The following is a 24,946-nucleotide window of genomic DNA, read 5'->3' on the forward strand; positions in this document are numbered from 1 at the left end:
AAACTGACTGGTACTCACCAGGAAACCCGCTTATCATCATTGGTTACCTTCTTTCCAGAAAGACAATGTGCATGTGTATTAAGACAAAGCCTCAACCCAATGAAAACAAGAGGAGGAAACCTAAATGTGAGTGTACTTCCTATATGTGTAAAAATAATAATCCACGTGTTCACGGATCCCGTGAGAACAAAACATAATCCTCACCAATGAAAATTGGTAAAGCTTACTTGCTGCTGATACTCTTTATTCCTTGCTGTAAGCTTTTCCACATAAAAAAATGACTCCTATCAAGTCATAATCAATAACAACTAGCCAACATGTTTCGTTGCTGTTATCAAATTTATGCAACTTAGTCAGGGCTAGGGATCCAAATTGACGTTTTCTTGTGAGATTTGCATCAAACCATCCGGTTGCGTCACTACAGCATACCGGCAACCTCAATGCAACGGAAGCCACGCGTCACACGATCGCGCATCCATCGGGTGTCTGCCAACAGGTTTTGTCACCGCGACCTCGGACCTGTGGCGTTTCGAATCATCCGCGATGATTCAAAACGCCACAGGTCCAAGGTCGCGGTGCGCGATCGTGTGACACGTAGCTACCGCTGCATTGAGGTTGCCGGTATGCTGTAGTGACGCAACCGGATGGTTTGATGCAAATCTCACATGATAACGTCAATATGGATCCCTAGCCCTGACGAAGTTGCTTAAATTTGATAACAGCAACGAAACATGTTGGCTAATTGTTATTGATTATGACTTGATAGGTGTCATTTTTTAATGTGGAAAAGCTTACAGCAAGGAATAAAGAGTATCAGCAGCAAGTAAGCTTTACCAATTTTTATTGGTGAGGATTATGTTTTGTTCTCACGGGATCCATGAACATGTGGATTATTATTTTTGCACATATAGGAAGTACACTCACATTTAGGTTTCTTCCTCTTCTTTTCATTGGGTTGAGGCTTTGTCTTAATACACATGCACATTGTCTTTCTGGAAAGAAGGTAACCAATGATGATAAGCGGGTTTCCTGGTGAGTACCAGTCAGTTTTCCCCTATGGTGTTGCTACTGTGAGGTGCCTTCTTTCCTTTTCACACTTTTTCTGTGGATGAAAGGTCTGTGGATGGTAGTTTGTTTCTTTTTCCTCTTTTAGAAATTAGATACACCACAGCAAAGTGACCAATTTATCAAATCGGTCACTGTAGGTGAGGTCGCAAAGAAATTGACCCTCTCGGGCTGTGATTTGAAAAACCTTTATGGTTTATCAATCCAGGGACAGCCACTTTCTGATAGTGAGTACCTACATCCGGCCCCAGATTTCCAATTCTGAAGAATTTAAGAACGGGCTACAGTACAAGAAATAAATAGAAAACATTTCTTGGCCTCTGTTAACATCATTCTATCCCTACAAAGTCCAAACAAAGCAGCCTCGGCCTCAAGCGAAACACTCTTCTCGATTGTTAGCTCTATATCAGCAAAAATTGCCTCCCAAAGGGGCCTCAACTGTGGACATGTGAAAAAGATATGGTGTTATCCCCCTTCCCCATCTGCCTGACAGCGGAAGCACTTATTCTCAACTCCCAGAAATCTTTTTTTTAAAGCAGCCGGAGTTAAGTAGGAGAGCCACCGTGATAGGAAGGCCATCCTTTTAAAATTTGCGGTGTGCAGAGATTTACATCCTAGATGGCATAGGGCCTCCCAGTCATTCGGGGACAGAGTACATCCTGTCTCACGATCTATTTTAACCAAATGGGTGTCCAGCACGGAGGTTTGACCCTGTTTATGTAGCAACCGATACTAATTCCCCACACCACTCACTCTAGCCCCATAAAGAGCTACCACCAGTTGAATTGGGGTGTCAAAAATACCATTAGTGTTTTTTAGAAAGTGAACAATTTGTAAATACTCAAAGAAGGGGGGTTTCCGATGGCTTTCTGCCCTAACTATTACCTCTTGCCAGGAAATCACCCTATTTTGAATTATAAAATGTCTAAGCTCAAGTAATCCACAGCTTTCCCAATTGTTGATGTGTCTTGATCGAAACTGGAGGCCGAAGCTGGGAGCTTCTCTCAATTTTAAATATTGGAAACCAGAGTTGCCCATCTTTTTAAAAAATGACTGAAGTCTAAAAGCAAAATCCTTCAAAGTCTTGTACCTTGTTTTGTAGGGAGTTTTGAAGTTTCTAATAACACTCAAGTTTGCGAATCAATTTCTTGAATCATTTTATCTAAAAAATAATCTATCTTTAGTACATTTAGATCCCATCAGTCCAGACACTAAGCCTATAAAGGCTGCCTCGTCATAAGTTCTTAAGTGAGGCAAAACTAATCCCCCTTGTGCAATAGGTAATTGGACCACTGTCAATTTAACCATTGGTACTTACTTTGCCCACACAAATTCTCTAAATAAGGTTTCTAATTCTCTAAAAAAAGACATGTTTATCTTAATTGGGACATTGGTAAAAAGGAATATATGCAATAGGAATATGGACATTTTAATTAACAAAACTCTTCCCACTATCGATAGGGGTAGTAAAAGCCATCGTTCCAAGAGTTTCTTAATTTTCTCCTTCATTCTTAAATATTTCAATTTATGTAGCTGGTGGTACTGGCTAGACACATATATCCCAAGATATCTAATTGGATTTGGCTTAGTTGCTTGCATCCTCAAACAAGAAGGAAAATAATTTAAGTCTGTATTGAGGGCAAGAACTTCAGTTTTATTTGCATTTATTTTATAACCGCCAATTAGCTTAAACTTCTTAAATTCCCTTAAAACTATTTCGAGATTATCTATGTCTGGGGTCAAATATAAAATGATATCGTCTGCAAAGAGTTTCAGCTTTGCCATGCCCAAAATAGGTGGTTGAATCGCAGCATTATTTCGTATTTTAATTATGAGTGGCTCTATAAAAAAGGTAAAAAGCAAAGGCAAAAGCGATGCAACCCTGCCTAGTTCCAGGGTTTGTTTTTATAGTCCCTGCTTGTTTCGAGCTTATGACTACCTGAGACGTTGCCCCTGGTATATATTACGGAGCATGTTGACTACCTGAACTGGGAAACCAAACAGCCCGGGAGCAAAAAACAGGGTTCTCCAGTTCACTAAGTCGAATGCTTTCTCAACTTCGACCACGACAATACTAACCAGGATAGAGTTTGTATTAAAATAATCCAAGGCATGTATTAAAAACTGGAATATTTGCTGTCATTGATCTACCCGCTATAAAAACGCTCCGCCCACACTTTCATTAAGATCTTGTAATCTGAATTCAGGAGACTAATGGGCCTGTAAGAAGTGACGTCTGCCGGGTTTTTATCTTTTTTTAACGAACGATACAATTATTGATTCTTTAAAACATGTTGGAACCAAACCACCCTATTTTATATTATTAAATAGTTTCTTCAGGGGAATAATCAATTACCCTAAAAAAACGTTATAAAATTCAATAGGGAAGCCATCCTGTCCACACGCTTTAGCCCCAGCTGTTGCTTTAATGGCTGCCGAGATCTCAGAGGATTCCACATCATATCCACTAAACTGATCCTATTATTTGAAAGTTTGGGAATATTCATATTCATGAAATATTCCTGGATCAGCTCCTCCTCCACAAGATATTCCGTAGAGTAAAATTGGTGGAAATGTTCCAATAAAATCTGGGGTCTCTCGCTGGTGTTGACTACATCTCGACAAGTCTGGGGGTTGAGCACTTTCGATATTATGGCTGATTCTTGTTTTTTTCTAGTTGAGTTAGCCAGAGATTTACCAATTAGCTGGCTTTCCTCATAGACCCTTTGTTGAAATATTTGTGAATTACAGATCTCCTCTAGAACAAAAAAATCCCTCAATGCTTTTTTTTGCCTGTTCAAGATGATTAGGAAGCAAATGAAGTTGGAGGGCATATTCCTTTTCCACCTCTGCTTGTAGTTCAGCTATCTTTAACCTCCGGGTATTTGATTGGGCATTGTAAAGGTAATTATTTGACCGCGGGCAGCCGCCTTGTACCCATCCCACACTGAGAAGGGCTCCACTGTGTTCTCAATGATAGTAAAATATTTAGAGATCCATTCTCTAAATTCTTTCACCCAGGCCTGATCCTCCAAGAGGACCCGGTCCAGCTGCCACCTGAACGCTCCCTTCCTCCTCCCCAAGCACCATTTCTAGCCCAACATACGCATGGTCTGAAAAAGGATTACACCAGATATCAGCCTTTAGGACCTAGAGGGATCTGAATATAAGAAAAAATCAATTTGTGACGCAGTTTGAAAGCAATGCGAATAGCAGGTATAATATTCTTTATCAAAGTTAATTTCCCACCATGGATATACCAATTGATATTCTGTTCTGATGGCTTCCACTAATTTTTTGGTATTTGGTTACAGTTGTTTTTTTGTTTTTGTTAGAAGTTTCCTTTCTTAAGTCCTGTATAAAGTTGAAGTCCCCTCCAAAAATAAACTGACCAGGGGCTCCTATCAAAAGCTCATTAATTTGGATCAGAGCTGAGGTGTTATCTGACACAGGACCATAATAATTAATAAAATTCAAGATCTTCCTCTGTAACCTTGATACCACCCATATCCATCTCCCATGTAAATCCCTATGTATTTGTAAAAATTCCCAAGGGAGTTTTTTTAGAAAAATAAATGGGCACTCCTTTCATGGCAAGGCCTGCAGATGCAAAAACAGATCCCAAAACAGCACTTGGGGATTAAATGATGTCAGCCATCTAATAAGAGCACCATATTCTTTTTGTTTAAAATTCCATTACCATTAACTGATAGCATCTTGCATTTACTGGTTTCCATTATTAAATCTTTCTACCCAAACTTTTGGTTGTGTGTTATCTGTACCTTTTGCTCTTATTCTTTTTTCTGCAGTGAACCCAGTCCCTCCACCCACCCTTCCCACCCCAAGAGAAAAAAGTCCACCCCTCAAAATGTAGAGGAACCCCTACCAACCACGCTGACCACATTTCACCCCTCCCATCTAACCTCCTGGGTGTCATGAAATTACACCCTGAGTGATCCTGCTGACCCCAAGGCCCCCAACAATACCATTAAAACAATCTAAAGTTGGCTGGCTAGCAAGCACTCCGTATATTAAGGGAAAGGAATCCCTTTTCGTTCCCATATGGTAAATCTAAATGTATACCAATGTTTAAGCGTTAGACCCTAACTAAATCTCTTTTAATAGTTCCTGGGCTTCTACTAAATCAGAAAACATTAAAAAACTCCCTTTAACTAAAACTCTCAATTTTGACTGTTGAGCAATTGATGCTTGAGCACCATAGGCTTTAAACAGATGGAGCATCTTAACAAATTATTTTCTTCTACATGAAGCAGCAGCAGTCATGTCAGAAAATATACAACACTTGGTAGTCTCATTTACTAAAAACTGCCTCTGCTGGATCTCTCTTGTCAAGATTCTTTCCTTGATACGAAAGTCTGCGAAATTCAACAGAATTGTTCTTGGTATCATAGAATTGGGAAAAGGTTGTGCTGGAACTCGATGAGCTCTTGTGATGGTGAGATCGCCCTCAAACTCAGGAAGAACATTCTCTTTAATAAATGAGTTGACCCTTTGGAGGATTTGGGAGCCTTCAATACCTTCGGGAACACCAACAATCAGGAGGTTAGACCTCTAAGAATCGTTTTCAAGCTCCACCAATTTGTTCTCCAGGTAGCTTTTGTTTTTAAAACACCGAATTATACCTGGGAGTCAAAAGAAGTAGTTGTTCACCATGGATCAAGAAACTAATACCATACACATAACACCCGTGGGAGCACACCATGCACACACCTAGGTGATATTGGCCAAGTTAGGGCTCAAGGGCAGCTGAAAAAAATTCCCATCAGAAGCCACACTGTACCGCCCTCTTTAACATCACTTGGGTTCTACTTGCCCAGGAGACAAAACAAAGTGGCCGGTCAGATCTTACCGTGCCCGATGTTGGATGTGAAAACATGTGAGAGGGAAGTAATAATGTTCTGAGTGTTGGCAAATGAAAAAGCAGTGTAAAGTGAGGAGTGAAATAGTGAAGGGTAATAAAATTAGGTAAACTGGGTAGAAATGAACAATTTATTAGTGTCTCCCAGTCCCTAACGCTAAAAGACAAGTGCAAGTGCGGGTTTGAAATAATATCCGCAGTCAGTAGTGGTCAACATGTTTCTGCATATCAAGAAAAAGTTTTCATGCATTCTTCAGGACCTGTTATTTCAAAACTACTGCTTTTCGTGAAAAAAATATTTAAAAGATATCACCTGTAGATTCAGGTCATGTGCTCAACCACATACTGTTATCGCACCGTACCAGAAGTATTGAATCCAAGGAAACAACGAAGACAAACAGAAAAATATGAAAATATCATATTAATCATGCAGAACATTCGCGTCATACCATTACAATCGCAAACACTTCGAAAAAGAGGTTCAAAGCACTCACCCAAAGTTGGTGGTTGAGGCGCTTCACCCCACCTGGCTGCGGCTCAGGTATGAGGAACACCGCTCTACATTTGAAAGATTGAATTATAAGAGAGACAATCAAAGCTCAGTAAAGACATCCATAGAGCTGTATATGGATTTGTAATGAACAATCAATGCTTCTACCCATCCCACAGACTCAGATGGGTACCAGTATGTTATAGCTATTTGCAAGTAAAAGATATCCTGAACGGATTGCCAGGAGGCGATCTTATACATGACATGTAATCTATCTTGTATAACAGGCACAACAATTACATGACCGTGAAATTCCCGCCCATTGCGTTCCAAGTGTCATCTATTGCAATTATATTGTGCTATTTAAGGTGGTAAATAGGCACTGCACCATTTATGTCGTGCTCGTTTTGACAGTCTCGAGCATTCAAGTTGCCATGCTTGCGCTGTAATATTTGAAAGCATAGGCTCACGCTGGGCTATTGGTAATTGTCAATGCGCCGTCATGCTTTTTGTACAGAAACGGACACAGCTTAGCGTGTCCGGAGCATCGAGCATACAACCCTTCGTGTAAGCGCTACGCGCTACGCTGTTGAAAATGATAAGCATGCGCTAAGCTGAAAAATGACCGTCATGCTCACCAAAGACACAACCATGCGTATGCAAGCAATACCAGCCTTACCTGTCCGTCGATGTCTCCCGACAGTCGTCCGAGCTGTCTGGGGGGGCACCGGCGCTCAAGCAAACGCCGCGTTTATGCGATTGTTTCCAATGTGAGACCACGTGATCGGCAGCGGTCACGTGATTAATTGGCATGTCGGGAAATGTAGTTCAGAGCATGTAAATATGTAGTTATTTTGAAAATAAAGTGCTGAGGCTCATTATGTGTATTATAATTTCCTAAAGCTCGAACTACAAAGATTATCTGGCCGAAATGCACACGCTGGGGCTCAGTATTTATATTGTAATTTCGTACAGCTTGAAATACAAAAATTACGAAAATTACAAAAATTGTCTGGCCGAAATGCACGCAATTCATGGCTGTTTTCTATTATTATGCATAGTGGTTAATGAAGAAACCACAATTACTCAAGCAGCTAAGGAGGCCAGAGCACAAAATGCCAGTATTGTTTGTAAAGCTCAAGACAGCTAGCTAGTTGATTCCACTCCACGTCATGGGAGGTTGTTATCAATATCTGCATAGTATCTCTGCACCTAAAGTACAATACAAAAGATCTCATGTGTATTGATAGTAGTCATATTGATCGTCATTTTAATGTAAATGTATTTGAGCTTATATAGCGCACATCTACCCGCAGTGGGTTTCCCGGCACTTGCTTAGGGAACCCGTCCTGGTATTCCCCTGTGAGATATCCCGGCAGGGTATCCACAAGGTAAAAGCCAGGCATCCCGCCGCGAGGGGCCCTTGTGGAGATTAAGCAAGCTATTGCCCAGAGTCGCAGAGTGTGAACCCGTGAGTCGAGGAGGCACCGGAGCGAGAATTATCGAGTCTGTGGAATTTTTAGCCCAAGACCCGCCAAGGTGGGGAATTGAACCCTGCTCCAGTGCTGATCTCAGCTTCCGGGTCTGCCGCCTCTAACCCCTGAGCCACACTTCTCCACACTCCACACTCCATTTTCTCCAGTGTACACTCCATGTACACTGGAGAAAATGTTCAGAAGTACTTAAGAGAGAGCTCCATAGTAAATTAAAAGAGCAGCACATAATTAAATGTCAGGGCTATATGTTAACTCAGTGAGTGCAATCAGTTGCTTAGAGGGACATCCATGGTATTGGCTCATTCAGCCCCGCCTTATCGCTATTCAGTCTATACACCCACTTTTGTTCAATCTTGAAGAGAAACCGACTGACGTCGGGGCAGTGCTGAGGAACTTTTGTTTTTAGCCGCCTCTTTTGCCTCCCTCATAACCATATTCATTTGGTCCTCCAACACAGAAATTCTGGCTTTCGCCTCCTGAAGTCTGATGGGAAAACATGTCATCGCTTCCTCAATTTTCCCCAGTCTTTGATGCAGAGCGGCAATGTCCAATTGCTGCTTTTTTTGATTTCACGGACCTCTTCCAATATTAGATTAAGCATGTCTCTAATATCTAACTGATAGACACCCATAATCTCCATATTTTGGCTGGAGTTACTTTGCAGATCATCAGTACCAAGACTTGTACTTCTAGTCTTAGGATCTACCTGAGCCAATGCAACCTCTGGCAATACTTGCCCTTGAAATCCCGTTTGGAGTTGGGGTTGGAATTGCAACTTGAGTTTCATTTGCGGTGACATCAAGTTCAAAGAGGTATTGATCACTGTCCTTCTGTCTTCGTCTGTTGCATCTTGAACCTGGGATGGATTTAGCCTGGACATTGACTTTTCCGCTGAACTCAAGGATGTTAAAGGTTTCGGGGGCGCCACGAGTCTTGTACTTGAGTTAGACCTTGCTGTGGCATCTGGGCCCCTAAATGATCAGATATAGAATGTCATTGAAATATTCCCTGCTCTTTGGGAGCCGGGTCTGATAGTAATACTGGCGAGACCAATCCCGGCCCCAACGATGAGGCTTTTAGATGTTTTTGAAATTAAACTTGGGTTTAAGGAGGAAGGTTGTGGAGGTTTTGGGGTGATTTTCTTTACAAACAATGGAAATTCCTTCACCTCTCTTAAACCTTTCTTTAGGCCGTCTAATGCCGGGTTGACTTTTGAGACTTAGTTGATACAGCATCAACTTCTATCAACTCCGGTGTGACGTTTGCCTTGTTGATCACTAATTCCTCCCGTTCCTTACGTTGTGGAGAGACGGTGGTTGGGGGCATCTCTTCCTTCGAGCTCTCGAGGGTGCTATCCAGACCAGGGGAGCTAGAGTTATTTTCCTTATTGGCCGGACGTGCAGCTTTTTTTGCGTGTGCTAGGAATGTTTTTGCTTTGAGGCGAGCCACAGAATCTGCTTTGTTATCAGCCTTCACGTTCCTCTGAGGTTTACCCAGTTTGTCCCCTTCTTGTTCTCTATGTCTCAATCATCTTCTTTCTTTGATTTTATCTCCCCCTCTTTTTTTTTTATATTTCCCTTGCGTGGCTTCCCGTGTCTTATTTCAACCTCATCCGGCTCTAATGCTCCACTTTGTCCTGAATTTGCCCCCGGATCCTCCGTACCTGGATTATTTCACCTTCCAGTAGGGTCTTCGTCCCGCCTTCCGTCCAAGCGTCCTGCCGTCTCTCTTCAGCCTTGCACAACGCTCCAGTTGCCTTCCAAGGGGCGAGCCGCCGATACAGCAACAAATGCCGGAAGACAAGCCTCTGTTCAATGCCCAGCAGAGTCGTGATACAGAGCCATGCCGCATGTTACTGTTACTTGGCTTGGCATTAAAAAGCTACTTGCCAAGGTTCTGCATGTCTCTTGCTATATTGGAATATTCCCTAGGGACAGGGTGCAGTGTCTGGAAGAGGTATGGCATGTGCGTTACATGCCCTAGTAGTGAATGGCATTGGATGGTGTGTTCGGCACATTAGGACCTGCTTCTAGCATTGGATTGACATGAGGGATTTGTGGAAAGGCTATTTACCTGTATTTCCTAAGTCGCAGTACCGTGTTTGATATCAATGAGTTGGTTATGTCAACTCCTCTCCAGTGGTGCGAGTGGATTCAACAATACTAACATGGAAAAACCCTTTGGGAAAGTGGGCATTTCTGTGCTTGTGGCTCTGTTGCCTGTCAGCCTGTCTCCAATGCACATCTGGGTGCTGTGGGACAGCTACATCTGTGCATTCCTAAGACAGCCATAAACTAGAGGTTCAATGGAAACTGCACACCTCTGAATCTGAGGTGCCTTCTTAGGATGGGTAAATGGGGGTTGACTTGGCACTACATTCCAATCTGTAGGGGTTTGGCCTCACTAAATATATTGATCAAGTCTCTGGGATAGGATGGCAGACATGACAGAATTTAGAGAGGCCCTGGCGTTTCAAAGTTGGCCTTTTCAACTGATCTCATCTTCAAAGGCCATTGTGGGTATAACTACTGGGGCTCTGCCCTCAGGAGCTAGAAAGACTTTTGGAATCATACTATGCTGGTTCAGCGATGGGACATCGACAAGAGGAACTATTCGGGCAGCTGGATTATCCACAGACTTGTGGTGGACTGGGGCTAGTCATGCTCTAGGGAGGGGACTATCACTTGGTGGAATTTGCTTGGATGTTGCTGGCCTGCAGCTAATCGCTAGCCAATGTGGCACTGGTCCCTAAGCACTCTCCAAGGGCCAGTTGGCTGACCCTCTGTCGATGAGATCCCAGGGAAAGAAATTATCTCCCCATTTCCATGAGATCAGAAGAACCGCACAGGGTGCGGCGGAAACAGGTGGAAGTGATTGTTGGTTCAAAAAAGGACTGCCCTAATGTATGCCATAAACACACCGTGCAAAGGAGTGTGCTTGTAAAGATCAGAGACCAGCCTGGGTAGCCAAAAAGTGAGGAGTTTGAGGAGTAAGGAGGACTTTTGTGTGTCCGAGGGTCCATGCTTGCAAATGGAAACCTGTGCTAGCTTGCACTCTATGGTGTATGGTGTCCGAGGGGCATTAGGGCAAGTTGGTTGAGTCAGAGAGACCTGAGCTGGTAGCCTAGACTGTCTCTGACATCGAGATCAGGAGGACAACAGTGCCTGATATCGCCATCTCAGTTCATCATCGCTGGCTCCCTATCATTACTCTGTTGTAGAGAATATTGTGAATGGCCCAGGTGTATTGTTGTGCCTTGTGGACACCCACAGCTGGCTGCCTGGAGCATCTTCAGCTTGCGTCTCTAGCAGAGGGGAAACATTTCTCCAGCGCATTAGCTTCCAGTGTCAGTGTCTCTTGCCTACGAAGGATATTTGATCCCGCACTCGTGAAGGTGCCTGAAATGAAAAGAAATTAAATACCAGCATTTGTAAAGCACACAGCTACCTCTGAAGTGGTGTCCCGGCTCTGGGGGCCCTCGGGAATATTAAGCAAGCTATCGCCCAGAGTCACATGGTGCTGGGCTAACCTGCTGCCGGCACCAGGGATCAAACCGTTAACCCGGTAGTTTGGAGTTAGGCACCCTGGCCGCTGCCCCACACCTCTTCCTTTTGAAGGCCTAATCTATAGGGATTAAACTCGGTAACTGTTTCTTTCCACTTTAGGTTGTTCCGATAAGCTAATCAAAGTGTCGTCAGCAGGGGCAACATGTATAGCTGGCTGGTGTTGTTTGAGTGACTGACGGGCTGGGTCATGAGGTGTAGTCGAAACCTGTGATTTCTTGACCAATAAATTTGTAAGGGGTATGCAATATTGGGAATGTCGGAGTTTATGAATACCTCTGAATGGTGCATATATGTTGATGCCTTTCTGCTGCACATGGGAAAGTACTACAATTGCATATACCTTTAAAGCATATATCCAATGTGTATGACATGTTGTTTTCAATATGTGTGTAATACAAAGACTGGTGTTTTATTTATACAATGTAGAGTTCCGTTTTTTAGCTTACACAGTGTGTTGCGTGGGTGTTGTTGTGCCAACACTTTACACTTTGACACTGAAGAGAAGCCTGACTGTTCTGTGCCAGGCTACCCACTGGTAAGCACAAGTTATTGGACAAAGGTTTTGCCCTCAACTTATATAGGATGTGAATTTTGTCTGGCTTCAAGGCATCCCAGCCAGCCTGAACCACTGGGTCTGACACATATGCACTAGATTAGGCTTTTAACCCCTTGGGTGCTCATGACGGCTCCACGCCGTCATGAGTCACAATAGGCGTGTGCTCATGACGGCGTGGAGCCGTCATGCCGCTGCCGCTCTGCCCATGCGGCACTAATTCCCCGCCTGTACGGGCGAATTAATGAGCGGGCAGGGTCATGACAGCACCACCCCGTCATGAGCACAAGCTGCCTGTGACTCATGACGACTTGGAGCCGTCATGAGCACCGAAGCACCACGCCCACACCTCGCCCCCCGCACTGCGGCACAATTTGCGGTGCAAGGAAGAGGTAATACCTGCTTTACAATGCACATTATGTTTCCTAGTGCTTCTAGGGTTTGTGTTTCTTCTAAGAGTCTGTCTCATTTCATGGGACTGATTGTTAGTCTTTAGCAGAAACTCATCTTATGTATATATTGCTCAGTTTGTTGCATATTCGCTGCAATCCAACTGATATTATTGTTCCGGCTGGTGCATTGACTGAGTCCTTAAGGCTACTGTGTGAGAATATTGAGTCTTGTTATCTAGAAAACTTTAGAAAACACATCACCATTGCTGCTCTTCACCTTTTTAAATATTGTATCAATCCACAATCTACTGCTTGAATTTCCAGATCCTGCCTGTAATTGACATCATTTTTCCAGTGCCGGCATTACTCAGAGTGGTTCCATAATACCATAGATCGCCACATTATGGCAATAAGTAATAGCTTTAAGACTTGGGCAGCATTACACCAGAGGTGGGCGCTGTCATGCCATGAATGCCTATAATTCTCAGAATAGCATCATTATCTCAGGGTCAGTGTTATGCCAAACGTCAATGTTACCAAACAATTGCAATCCACAAGCAAAACCTGTGTGTCGTACCAGTGCTTTTTTTCAAAATCCAAACAAATGTTTTATTGTGAAACTGCCCTTTTTAAGCAATCAATGAACAATTATTTCCCGGTTATTATATACACTATTTTACTTTGTTTGAATAAAATCATTACTTTGCATGATTTTCAGGTTATAATAAATGATCTTATATTTTTAATGTTAAAAAAAAAATCATTCATTTATTGAAAGGATTAATATGGGTATTTTCTTAAGTTTTTTATTATCGAAAACTAATTAAATTCAAAGTTATAGTTAGGATTAGTGTCACAGTAATGGATAATACTATTTTAAATATGAATTAATTGAATTCCGAAGCATCTATAATTAGTTTAGCATTAGCACTATTGTAATTGAATTCAAATAAATTTAAATCACAATTAAATTGTTTAAAAATAGATTTATGGTTGGCAATTAGATTGAGAATTATGTTTATAACTAATATTATTCACTACAGATTACGGGGATAATTATTTCAATTTAGTATAAGATAATTACACTTAACTTAAATAGATTTAAAAAGTATGTCTCCTTTACTTACATTTTACAGTAGGGAAGTAATAATTGCATTTAATATAACATATAACTAAATGAAATTTAAATTGGGTAAATGGCGAGTGTATCATATTCACCTTTCTGCAAGTCACCCAAGATTTTTCTCTTTCTTCCGGCCCCTATGTTTGCCAGCATAAGAGCTCTGGCCCTAAAATGATATTGGTAGAATTAGCTTCACCTAAATGGTCTATTTAACTGTTTCGGCAAAATCATAGTAGATGGTACAGAAAATGCACCTGTAGTGTGGAAATTGAACGTGGTATGTTGCGAGGCGCGGCACGGTGTTCTGGTTGGACAACACTTTAAATGCACTGCAGTACATATGAGGAAACAAGGGGAAACACACTTGACATATATGAAATATCGATTTTCTATTTTCTTTAAATTCATAAACCACCGCAGTGTACCCAGAGGGCAGGATATTGATAAATAAAAAGAGGGAACTAGGTAAAATAAAAGCCAAAAAACATTTCACTTAGCTAGACATTTTCTTGCTCCAGGCACATGGATATGTAGTAGCATTCTTGACATCAAAAAATCCCAGCTGACCACAGGAGACCTGGCTTTTTCAAATTAGTCAATTAATTTGCATGATTTTTGAGTTATGCAAATATTCATATATATTTAATGTTATTTTTAATGTGGAGCCTAGAAATCTACCCATAGGATCTGGGAAGGCAGGACTGAATTTGAAAGTCATTTCTTCTACCACTGGAGGACCAGGACATGATGCTGAGTCACAGGGAGATCACAACCAAGGCAGGGAGTAAAACCATGTTTGTCCTGCTCAGAGTGTTTTATGGTGCTTGTTTGACCTATCCCTTTCTGCAGGGTCATCCCCAAACATTTCTTTGCCTTCCTCCTACTTTTTGCTGAATTAGTTTTTGTTGTCATTAGGACTCTGTGTAATTTACCACTGTTATCAAGTGCTAACGTGTTTGTGCAATCTACGCTAAAAATACCTATTTGGCATATGTATTTTATTTATAAGTCCCTAGTAAAGTTGTACTACATTTACCCAGGGACTATAAACTAAATGTCACTGGGTCTGCAGCACTGATTGTGCCACCCATCTAAGTAGCCCTTAGAGTAACATGTCTCAGGTCTGTCATTGCAGAGCCCTTATGCACAATTTAAACTGCCATTCCGACCGCCCAAACTTTCCTTTTTTAAAACATATAAGTGATACCTAAGGTTAGCCCTGGACAGCCACAAGAGCAGGGTACAGTGTATTTAAAAAATCGGACAAGTACTTTTAATTTTTACATGCCCTGTTGGTGAAAAACTCTTAAATTAATTTTCCACTAAAGAAAGACATATCTCTCTCATAGGATAACATTGGGGTTGCCTTATGACATTTTCCAAATGGGTCGAGATAACGGGTTCATGTTTGGTGTCGCTGGAATCCAAATTCAAAATCCTAACTTATGGTAAAGCCAGATTTTTTAATATAATTCTAAAAATTGCCACTTTATCAAAGGTGCCATTTTCTTGCCTTAGTCATTTGGTGCCTACAGCTTGTCTTTAGTTACATGAAATGGTTGTAGGTGGTAGCTGGACTTTGTGTATTACTCAATGGGAGCTTTGGTGTGAATGGATGGGCCACCGCTTTCAGGAAGGGAAGGAGGAGCTGGGGACATTACCACTTACACTTGAATAGGCTGTATTCTGTCTCCACCCAAAGGGCAGCATACACCCTGGAGATAATCTGAAGCAAAGGCATGGAAGACATGGCATCTATTCACTTCAAAGGCATGCATCCAGAAGCTCCCCCCCCCTCAAAGGCACAACTGTATATAAAAGTAGCAGTTCAGTACACTTCTGGACCTGTGGATGCTCTGCCAGCGAGAAGGAATGCCATGCTGCGTCAAAGTTGGCTAGACTACAAGACTGCTACTCTGAAGGAACTGCTGCCCTGCTGTGCTGACCTACTGCCTGCTGCCCTCATGTCTGGCTGAGAAGGACTGGACCTACACCTCTTGAAGAACCCAGAGTGACTCCAAAGGCTAGTTGGCTGGCCTCCTGATCTGAAACCTCAGGGATATAACAAGCTTCCAACAACCCTGCATATGCACCTGGACTCTTCCATCTGTAAGTCTACCATGCCAAGTGGTGCCACCCCACTCCTGGACACTTGGAAGTTGGCTTAAAGTGTTTTGCCAGCATGTGTGGCTCCAGCGGAACCAACACATCTCCTTTGCTGTGCACTACAACCCCCAAGCAGAACCAACACATCACCGCTACTGCATGGATTAGACCCATCGCAAAGTTTTGCATAACTTACACATCCCCATCGCTTCCAGAACACCACTGTGTGACAAATTCTTGGTGCAGGCAGCCTCTATGCATGATGCTGATGTCCTCATCGCACTCTCTCAGCTCTTTATAACCAACGCTTCACCCCTACTGCACGCGGAACTCCTAACGCCGGACTTTGCCTCTTAAGCCTCGTTGATGAGATCCTTAACATAAATGCAATAGAACCAGGCAGCGCTGTCTCATCGCATCTCAGAACCAACACATCATCTTGGCTGCATGACGCATCTTCGAGACGGATCCTCACAATGCTCCACAAACAGGGATTTTAGGTACATTGTTCAGCTGGCCTAATTGTATCCCTGTAGCCAGCATGCACTCCACTGCTGTCGGTCTTAGCTTGTGACTGGCGTGTCCAGACACCTGCAGTTGGTGCTTTGTGCTTTGGATTTTTGTCGTTTTGGTCTTGTTTTATTTGTTAAATTAAGCTCTAGTTTTCTAACCTGGTTTGGGATTTTTTTTGTGTGGTGTTTTCCTTGTTTTACTATTTGAAGTGTTGCACAAATACTTTACGCATTGATGCTACGTTAATCCCGAAAGCTCTGTGCCAAGCTACCATGGTGTTAAGCACAGGTTAATTTGGGGTTTGCTTGTGCCTTACCCTGATTAGGATTGTGGTTGCTGCTTGACCAGGGCTTACAACCTGTAACCCAATTTCTAACATTGGAGACAGCAGTTGGATTGGACTTGTGTTTGTGCCGAGCTAGACATTGATTTAGAATTCACTACCATCCCAGATCTAAGACTAGTTTGAGTTTTAAATTCTCCCAGATTGGCCTTTTTGTTTTAAATCCATTGTCGCTCTACTTGACTGATTGTGTTGGTGACCTCACTTGTTTCAATTTGTCAACCCAGAGAGCTACACTGTTGCTCAGCTGAAGTAGAGGGGGTTGCCCGCCAAAGGAGCAACAGGAAGGTGGAGCTTCAAAAAGCCATTAGAGTATGGGCAGACGCTCACCAGTTGCCAGTCACAACAGATGATCAAGAGGAAGAGGAGGATGAGGAAGGATCAAAGTAGGACCTATGGTAGGGTCTTGAGATGCAGGCTGTGGCTGTGGGTAATATACTGCCAGGATTGCAACGTCCTCCCTATGAAGGAGGTAATGTGTGTTCCAGGGGACTGAACCCAGTGGAGTTTGAGGACAGGAGGGAGGAAAAGAACCCCAAGAAAGAGTTGGCCATATTATAGCTGGAGAAGGAAGCAAATAAAGTGGCAATAGCGTAGAGGAAATTGATGTTGGCTAATGAACTGAGTCTTAATTAGCTTAATCTCAAAGCCTAGCAGGCACAGTCCAGCAGTGATGGTGGAAGCATTTCATCAGTGCCCTCTAAAGACAAGAGGGCCCTGATTCTTTAATGTCTGGCACCCGACTTTGTTGTGGGAGATGATATTGATAAGTGGTTTGAGGCTTATGAGCTTACCTTCCAGATGCACAAGATCCCTGCGAAGGATTGTGGGGCTAGTCTGGGGTAGCACATCTCTAGCGAAGGGATGAACACCATGCTGGCACTAGAGAAGGGCAACAGGAAGAGGCATACCTTCATAAAATAATCCCTTATCAGGAAGTATGACCTGACACCGAAAAAGTACAGACAGAAGTTTAGGGACAGTCAGAAACTGACCCAACAGACCTGCGTGGATTGTGTGGTTTCCTTTAGCAAGGCTCTAGATGGTTGGGTGTAGGGCAGTGAAGGGCAGCATTATCAGGGGCTTTGCAACTTAATTGCAAGAGAGCACATGTTCAGTCTTTGTTTTGCAAATCTATGCCACCCCTTCATTGCCAGTAAGCTAACTGACTCCAGGGAGCTTGCAAAAGATGCAGACATCTGGCTCAGCACCAGTGTCCACAAGAAAGTACCTGGGAGAGACCCTAAGAAGGGTGGATCAGGTTCCCCCCAGCAGAGTGAGGGGGAGGTCAAAGGAGACACAGACAGGTCCCAGAAGAAGGAGGGAGGAAAGGGCTCCCTTGCCCCTTCTGAGAAGAAGGAGACAAGTTCTAGTGGGCAGTGGTCCAGGGCATCCAATATCCATGCCCACTGCTTAGATTGTTACCAGCTATGACACAAACAGGGGGACTATGTCCTAAGAAACCACCCACTGTTGGGACTTCTCCAGGGGTGACCAAAGTAGAATTAGGTGTAAGTAGTCCCCAGGGGAAGGTCATTGATCCTCCCATGATCTACCTTAGCTGGGAAATAGACTCACGGGGTGAGCTGGTGATCCCTGAGAGCAGGATTCATCACTTCCTTCAGAGGAAAGTAAATTGAGTCCCAGTCACCGCTCTGAGGGACTCCGGGTCTAGCCAGACCATGGTAATGGAAAGGATAGTTTACCCAGAGCCATGAACTGACCAGGTATGCAGGGTCCATAGACTGCATTCTGGGAAATGAGTTGTCCGCAGTATCAGGAGAACTGAGAGGGGCGGCCGCCCAGGGTTCCCTGACAGTTCAGTTTTCTGGGGGTACCACTCCCAAGCAGAGGGTATAGGAGCTCCGGTGGGGGGCAGGGTGAATGAGGATGAGGTCTCACCCTTGATCCCTGTTCAGCCTCAGAGTATACACCCAAGGCTGGATGACCAGTCTCAGTCTATTCCTGCACCGGTGGAAGGTAGAATAGAAGAAGGGTGCATTCCATCTAGGGCTACTGCTGCCACATTGAGAAACATCACTGAGCCCTGGATGGCCTGGAGCCAGGCTCTGGATGCTGGCAGCTGTTAGTGTCCTCTGTTGGTTGCTATCCTTATGCGCAGAATGTTCCTTGGCTTGGGGACAGAAGTCTGATCCTAGGGTAGAATGGGCCACATCACCTTGTTGACCAAGGGGGTACTGTCTGCCTACTGGAATGCATTTGTGAGCAAGTTAAATCACAGATGGGTCCAACGGATGAGGAGAAGGGTTCCCCTTGGGTCAGTTCAGTGGCTCAGGAAAGTATCGACAGAAGGATCCATTTGAATTCAGAAGGGCGTAGAACAGACAAGTGTGCCTGCATGAGAGGGCCACTGTCCATGTTCTATTGCCTAAGTGGGGAAGCCTATCAAGGTATTGGTTAGTCTACCATGGCTTTTGCCTGGAGGAGGGTTAGGTTGGACCTGGCCCTGTCTCCCAAACTTTTTCTGCCTTCTTCTACTTTTTCCTGAATTTGTTTTGTTGGCCTCAGTGCTCTGAGCACTTTACTACTGTGATCCAATGCTAAAGTGCATGTGCTCTGTATTCTAAATATGTCCCTAGTAAAGTGGTACTATATGTACCCAGGGCATGTAAATGAAATGCTACTAGTGGGTCTACAACACTGATTGTGCCACCAACCTAAGTAGCCTTTTTTGTGTTGAAATTTTTTATTGAATTTTACAATAAAATACAGGGTAAACACCAATTTAGTAAAACAGTAGATCATTGATAAATAGAGAATACATGTTGTGATGATAAATAGGAAAAGATAAACTTAATAAATAAGATAAATAAATAGGAAATTATTGTGGATATATAAATATTTAAATATAAATAAATAAATAGATAAATTAGTAAAATTATACATAGTGACAGTAACATGAAAAGATATTGACATTGTATATGCTATAATACATTAAAATATATAACAATATATAAAATATCTGGATAGATCTTATATGTAAGTAAAAATAATATCTTACAAAGATAACTATATTGATCAAATCAGGTCGCAAAAATTTAAAGAAAAGTGACAAGTTGATATGAAAAAGTGAAAGGAAAAGGAAATGAGATAAGGGAGGTAAAACAAAACAGTGAAAGAGAATGAAAAATATTGAATAAGGAGATACATAAATAGATAAATGAATAGAGCCATAGTAAGTAAGGGGGAGGAAAAGGAAGACAAGGGGTAAGAAAATGAATAGTAGAGGAAAATGATGTTAAATAATGAATTAAGTGATTCGAATATTTGCATTAGAAGAGAGAGTGGAATGAAAATAATTGTCGATTTTAGTTTCCAAAAAAGTAGACCAAGTTTGAAGAAAAATGTCAACTAGGTCCTGGAGATTGTAGATTGTGCGCTCATGTAGGGCCGTCTGCATCATTGCCACCAACCATTCTTCCTGAGAGGGTGGAGATGGAAACTTCCAATGGTGCAAAATCCCAATTTTGGCTGTAGCTGGTGCAGTGTGAAGGAGACAAATTTGTGGCTTAAAAAGTGTTGGAAATGGCGAAAATCATGTAAAAGGGTGGTGATAGATGCAAGTGGTAAAGATAATGACATTGTGGAATTCAAAGTTTTGCTGATGAAGGTCCAAAAAGACCTGGTTTGTGGGCATTCGCAAATGATATGGGCTATGTCACAACCAGGATTGGAACATCTCCAGCAATTAGTGTGCGAAAGTAGTCCAGCTCTATGTAATTTAATCGGGGACCAGTGCCAATCATGTAGAATTTTAAATATGCAGAATTTAAGCCTTGCTTCACGGACTCCTTTGTGTATTCCCTCCAATATCTGATCCCATTCAGAAGCCGTATATGAAATAGATAAATGGAATTGCCATTATTCCGCAGGGTGTGGGAAAGAGGCTGTGAAAAAAGAGGAAGCATAAAAGTTTTGTAAAGACCAGAGGTCACTTCCTAAATTTCCCTAATAGAGTTAGTTAAGATAATATTGGAGAAACCTGGAGTAACCAAGGGGGAGATCCTAAGTTTTTCTTCAGACATTGTTGGAGTTGAGAGTATTTAGAAGGGTGTTGTATAGGAAGATTAAATTCCTTTCATAGTTGGGAGAAGGTTTTAAAATTGACATCATGGAGAAGTTGATCCGGGGAATAAATGCCAGCTACTTGCCATAAAGGCCAGGATAAAGTGTGACCATTGATATGAATTGCTGAGTTATTCCATAGTGGAGCCTTAACATGAATTCGCACATTCGAACTTAATATGCAATGTCCCCTCTGCGAACATTTATGCAGGACTGATAAGGTCGGATTTTTAAGATCAGAAGAACAAGTGCCACTACCCGATAAAAAAGATAAAGAGCTGAATCCTTAGATAAAAGATGACGCTCAATGGAAACCCATTGTGGAATGTCCTTAGTTTCTGGCAGAAAATAAGAGAATTGGGAAATGTGTAAAGCAAGGGAATAGTGTTCGATGGATGGAAGACCCATACCTCCATATAACTGGTGGGCCTTTAATTTTGCCCAGCAAGACGTGGTTTAACTGAGCCCCATATGAAGAGATTAATCTTGAAATCTACTGATCTGAGTGTAGCTAAAGGGAATTGGAGGGGAAGCATACCTAAAATATAAATGAATCTTGGCAGAGTGACCATTTGATAGCTTGAACTCTACCCCAAAGAGATAATCCTAGTGCTTTCCACTTATCAAAATCCCACTGCATTTGAGAAAATACGGGAGCTAAGTTATCTGCAGCCATATTATCCAAACCTTTATTGCCAAAAATTCCTAAGTATTTAAGATGTGAAGATTGCCAATGAAAAGGGAATCCATAAATTGCTGATTTTGAATTGCCATCTGAAATGGGTAATGCTTCACTTTTGTCCCAATTTATTTTATAACCTGAAAAGGAGGTAAAATCATTAATAATTTGAAGAAGGGATGGAAGAGATCAGGGAAGATTAGTAAGAGTAAGAAGGATATGGTCTGCATTTAAGTAAATTTTAGAATGCCCAATTGGAAGGGGGATATCAATAATATCATCAGATTGTCATATTGCAGCAGCAAGAGGTTCCATTGCTAAGAGAAAAAGGAGGGGAGATAACGGGCAACCCTGGTGCATACCTCTCCGGATTGGGAATGTTGTAGATAAAAAACTGCCACAATTTACTTGAGCTGAGGGGTTATCATATCATAAACGCACTTTAGCGATGAATTGATCACTCAACCCAAATCTGTGCATTATAGTAAAAAGATATTCCCACTCAATGCGATCAAACGCTTTTTCTGCATCAAGCGAGAGTGCCAAGGCATCTTCTGGGAGATGTTTAGCAGACCAAAGTGTATGGGCCAGTGTACGGAGAGGATTCCGAGAGGAACGTCCCAGGACAAAAACCCATTTGAGAATTATGTATTAAGGAGGGCAATACTTTGCGGAGATGAGACGCCAAAATACTAGCTAAAATTATAATATCATAATTCAATAAAGAGATAGGACGATAGCTACCACATAAGAGGGAGTCTTTGCCAGGTTTAGGTAAGACGGCTATAATTGCCTTATTAGAAAGAGGTCCCAATGATAATTCTTTATCAGATTTGAGTAATGCAGCATGCAAAGTATCAATCATAGTCTGACTTGCCAATCTATAAAATTCTGCAGGAAAACCATCCTCTTTGGGGGCTTTATGATAAGGTAGAGCAGCAATAGATTTGGAGATTTCATCTCTTGTGATGTGGGCATCAAGCAAAGCTCTGCCATCATCAGAGAGATGCAGAAGATTCAACCTTTGTTAGAAAAGAGGACATCTTATCTAAGTCAATTTGATTATTTGGAGTATATAGAGATTGGTAAAAGAAGGCAAATTCATTAACTGAGTCGATCGGATAGCTGGAATAGCCATAGCAGCTTCTCTTTGACGTAATTGTGCAGCTATTAACCGCCCAGCTTTTTCTCCTTGTTCGTAATGTCTCCCTTTTATTTTTTGTAAAGCGTATTCAGCTTTAGATGTAAAGAGACGATTAAGCGACATGCATGCTTGCTCTAATAATTTGCGATTTTGTAAAGTGGAATCTGATATATATAAGTGAGAGTAATTTTGAATGTCTCGTTCTAATTCTGCTTGTTTTGCAATATTAATCTTATTGACAAGAGCTGCACCACGCATTAACTGTCCTCTAATAGTGGCCTTGGCTGCCACCCATATAGTTCACCTAGAAGTGACAGTACCCTGATTAATAGAGAGATAATCTTTGAGATAGGATTGTAATTGAAGTTTACCCGGGGGTGTCCTGTATTTATGGATGCTCATACGACATGGTTTACGCCCCAGTTTGGATAAACCAAAATCTAGAGATAAAAGAACAGGAGAATCATCAGACAAGGCCACTACCAGAATTTGAGACTCAGTGACCAGTTGGACCGTTTTGTGTGATAGAAGAAAGTAGTATAAGCGGGAATATGTGCCATGCAAGGATGAAAAGAACGTACATTCCTTATCTTGTAGGTGACTGAAACGCCAATGGTAAACTAAACCATTATCAGAGAGTATATCTTTTAAAATAGCCCTATCCGCTACATTAGCTCTATCAAACTGACCAGTTTTGTTTAGGACAGGATCTTGTACCAGATTCCAATCCCCTTAATCTCTTAGGCCTTAATCTCTGTGAGAAGACGATTCATTTGAAGAAAAAATTATTTTTAGTGCCAATTGGAGCATAGATTGTTCCAAGACAGATGTAAGAATTTGCAAATCGCAATTTGACAAACACATATCGACCATCAGGGTCTTACCATGTCTTGGAAATCATAATTGGAAGTGACCTCCGCATAAGAATTGCAACTCCGCATTTACGGTCAGGACTAGCAACTGTAGGGTAATTTTTATGAATGCTGCTATCTTCCCCACCTAATCTCTACAGAGTTTATCAGATTCAATCTCATCAAGGTGTGTTTCTTACAATAAAGCTATGTCTACATGTTTGGACTGTAAATAAGAAAGGACTTTCTTCCTTTTAATGTAATGAGTAAGGCCTTGGACGTTCCAAGTAATAATAGATAGAGGATGAGTATAAGCCATGATAAGATACAATCAAAAGGAATTAAGAGTCTAAACTCACCGGACTTTGCACCGCACAAGCTCTCGCCATGAGGGAAACGGCTGCGGGATCTTAAATCCGCCATTTCCTTCGCCGTGAGGGCAACGGCTGGAGACTCCATTCCCCAGGTGCCACAGGGACCACCGGCGCATCAGTGACATTCCAGCCTGCGCCCAGAGGCGCTACAAAGCAGCGGAGTGCCGAGCGCTGTGGGGGTCTAAAATCACCTGACTTTGCACCGCACAAGCTCTCCCCGTGAGGGAAACGGCTGCGGGGCTTCAATCCGCCATTTCCAGCGCCGTGAGGGCAAAGGCTGAAGACTCCATTCCCCAGGTGCCCCAGGGACCACCTACCCTACTCACAGATGACAATAGCTAAAAGAATCACATCCGACACTACAAAAGTGGAGTCAACATTGGAAGAAATGTCAACAAGATTTTTGAATAGAGGTTACCCAAAGAAAATCATAGAGGACGCAAAGAAAAGAGTTGAAGCAACAGAGAGAAGGGAAGTTCTAAAACCAACCCCTAAACGTGAAGAAGCTCGGATCGTAGCCGTATCAAAATACTCTACACAGAGCCATAATTTTAGGAAAATCATCACCAAACATTGGGCTATACTCAAGCTAGAACCAGATTTTCAAAAATCTTTTGAACCAATACCTCTATTTGCCTACACTAGAGCTCAGAACTTCTGAAATATCGACCATCTGAAACAAAAACATACAAGGGTACCAAACCGTGTCTAAATTGCGGAAATTGCAACAGCATTATCAGAGGCAATAAAATAAATCACCTCATGAAAGGGCACGAGATTAAAGTGAGGGTTAATGCGACATGTGACACAAGTAATTTAATGTATGCATTGAAATGTCCATGCGGAAAATTCTATATTGGAAAAACTGAAAGACGCATAAAGACAAGATTAACAGAACACAAGTCAAACATCCGCATGAAAAACACCAAATCGTCAATAGCCACACATTTCATGAAGGCGCAACACAATATCTCTCAACTGAAATTCATGATACTGGAGATAGTGGAAAAGATTGAAGGAAGAGAAAACACCAAATATATGCTGCAACGAGAAATTTTTTGGATCCATAAACTCTGTACACAGAGTCCAAATGGGCTCAATGAACGCATGGAACTGTCCTGTTATCTGTAAATAATTACTGTGTATTTTCCTTGATCTGGAAGGGGACCTTGTCTGTTGGATTTTAGAGTTTTGTTTCTATCTGTATTATCAAATAGAAAATGACTGTGTTACCATTTCACCCCACATCAAACATACACTCTCCTATACTGAGATAGCACACTAGA

This window comes from Lissotriton vulgaris, chromosome 10, assembly GCF_964263255.1.
Source record: "Lissotriton vulgaris chromosome 10, aLisVul1.2, whole genome shotgun sequence".
Taxonomy (NCBI): Eukaryota; Metazoa; Chordata; class Amphibia; order Caudata; family Salamandridae; genus Lissotriton; species Lissotriton vulgaris.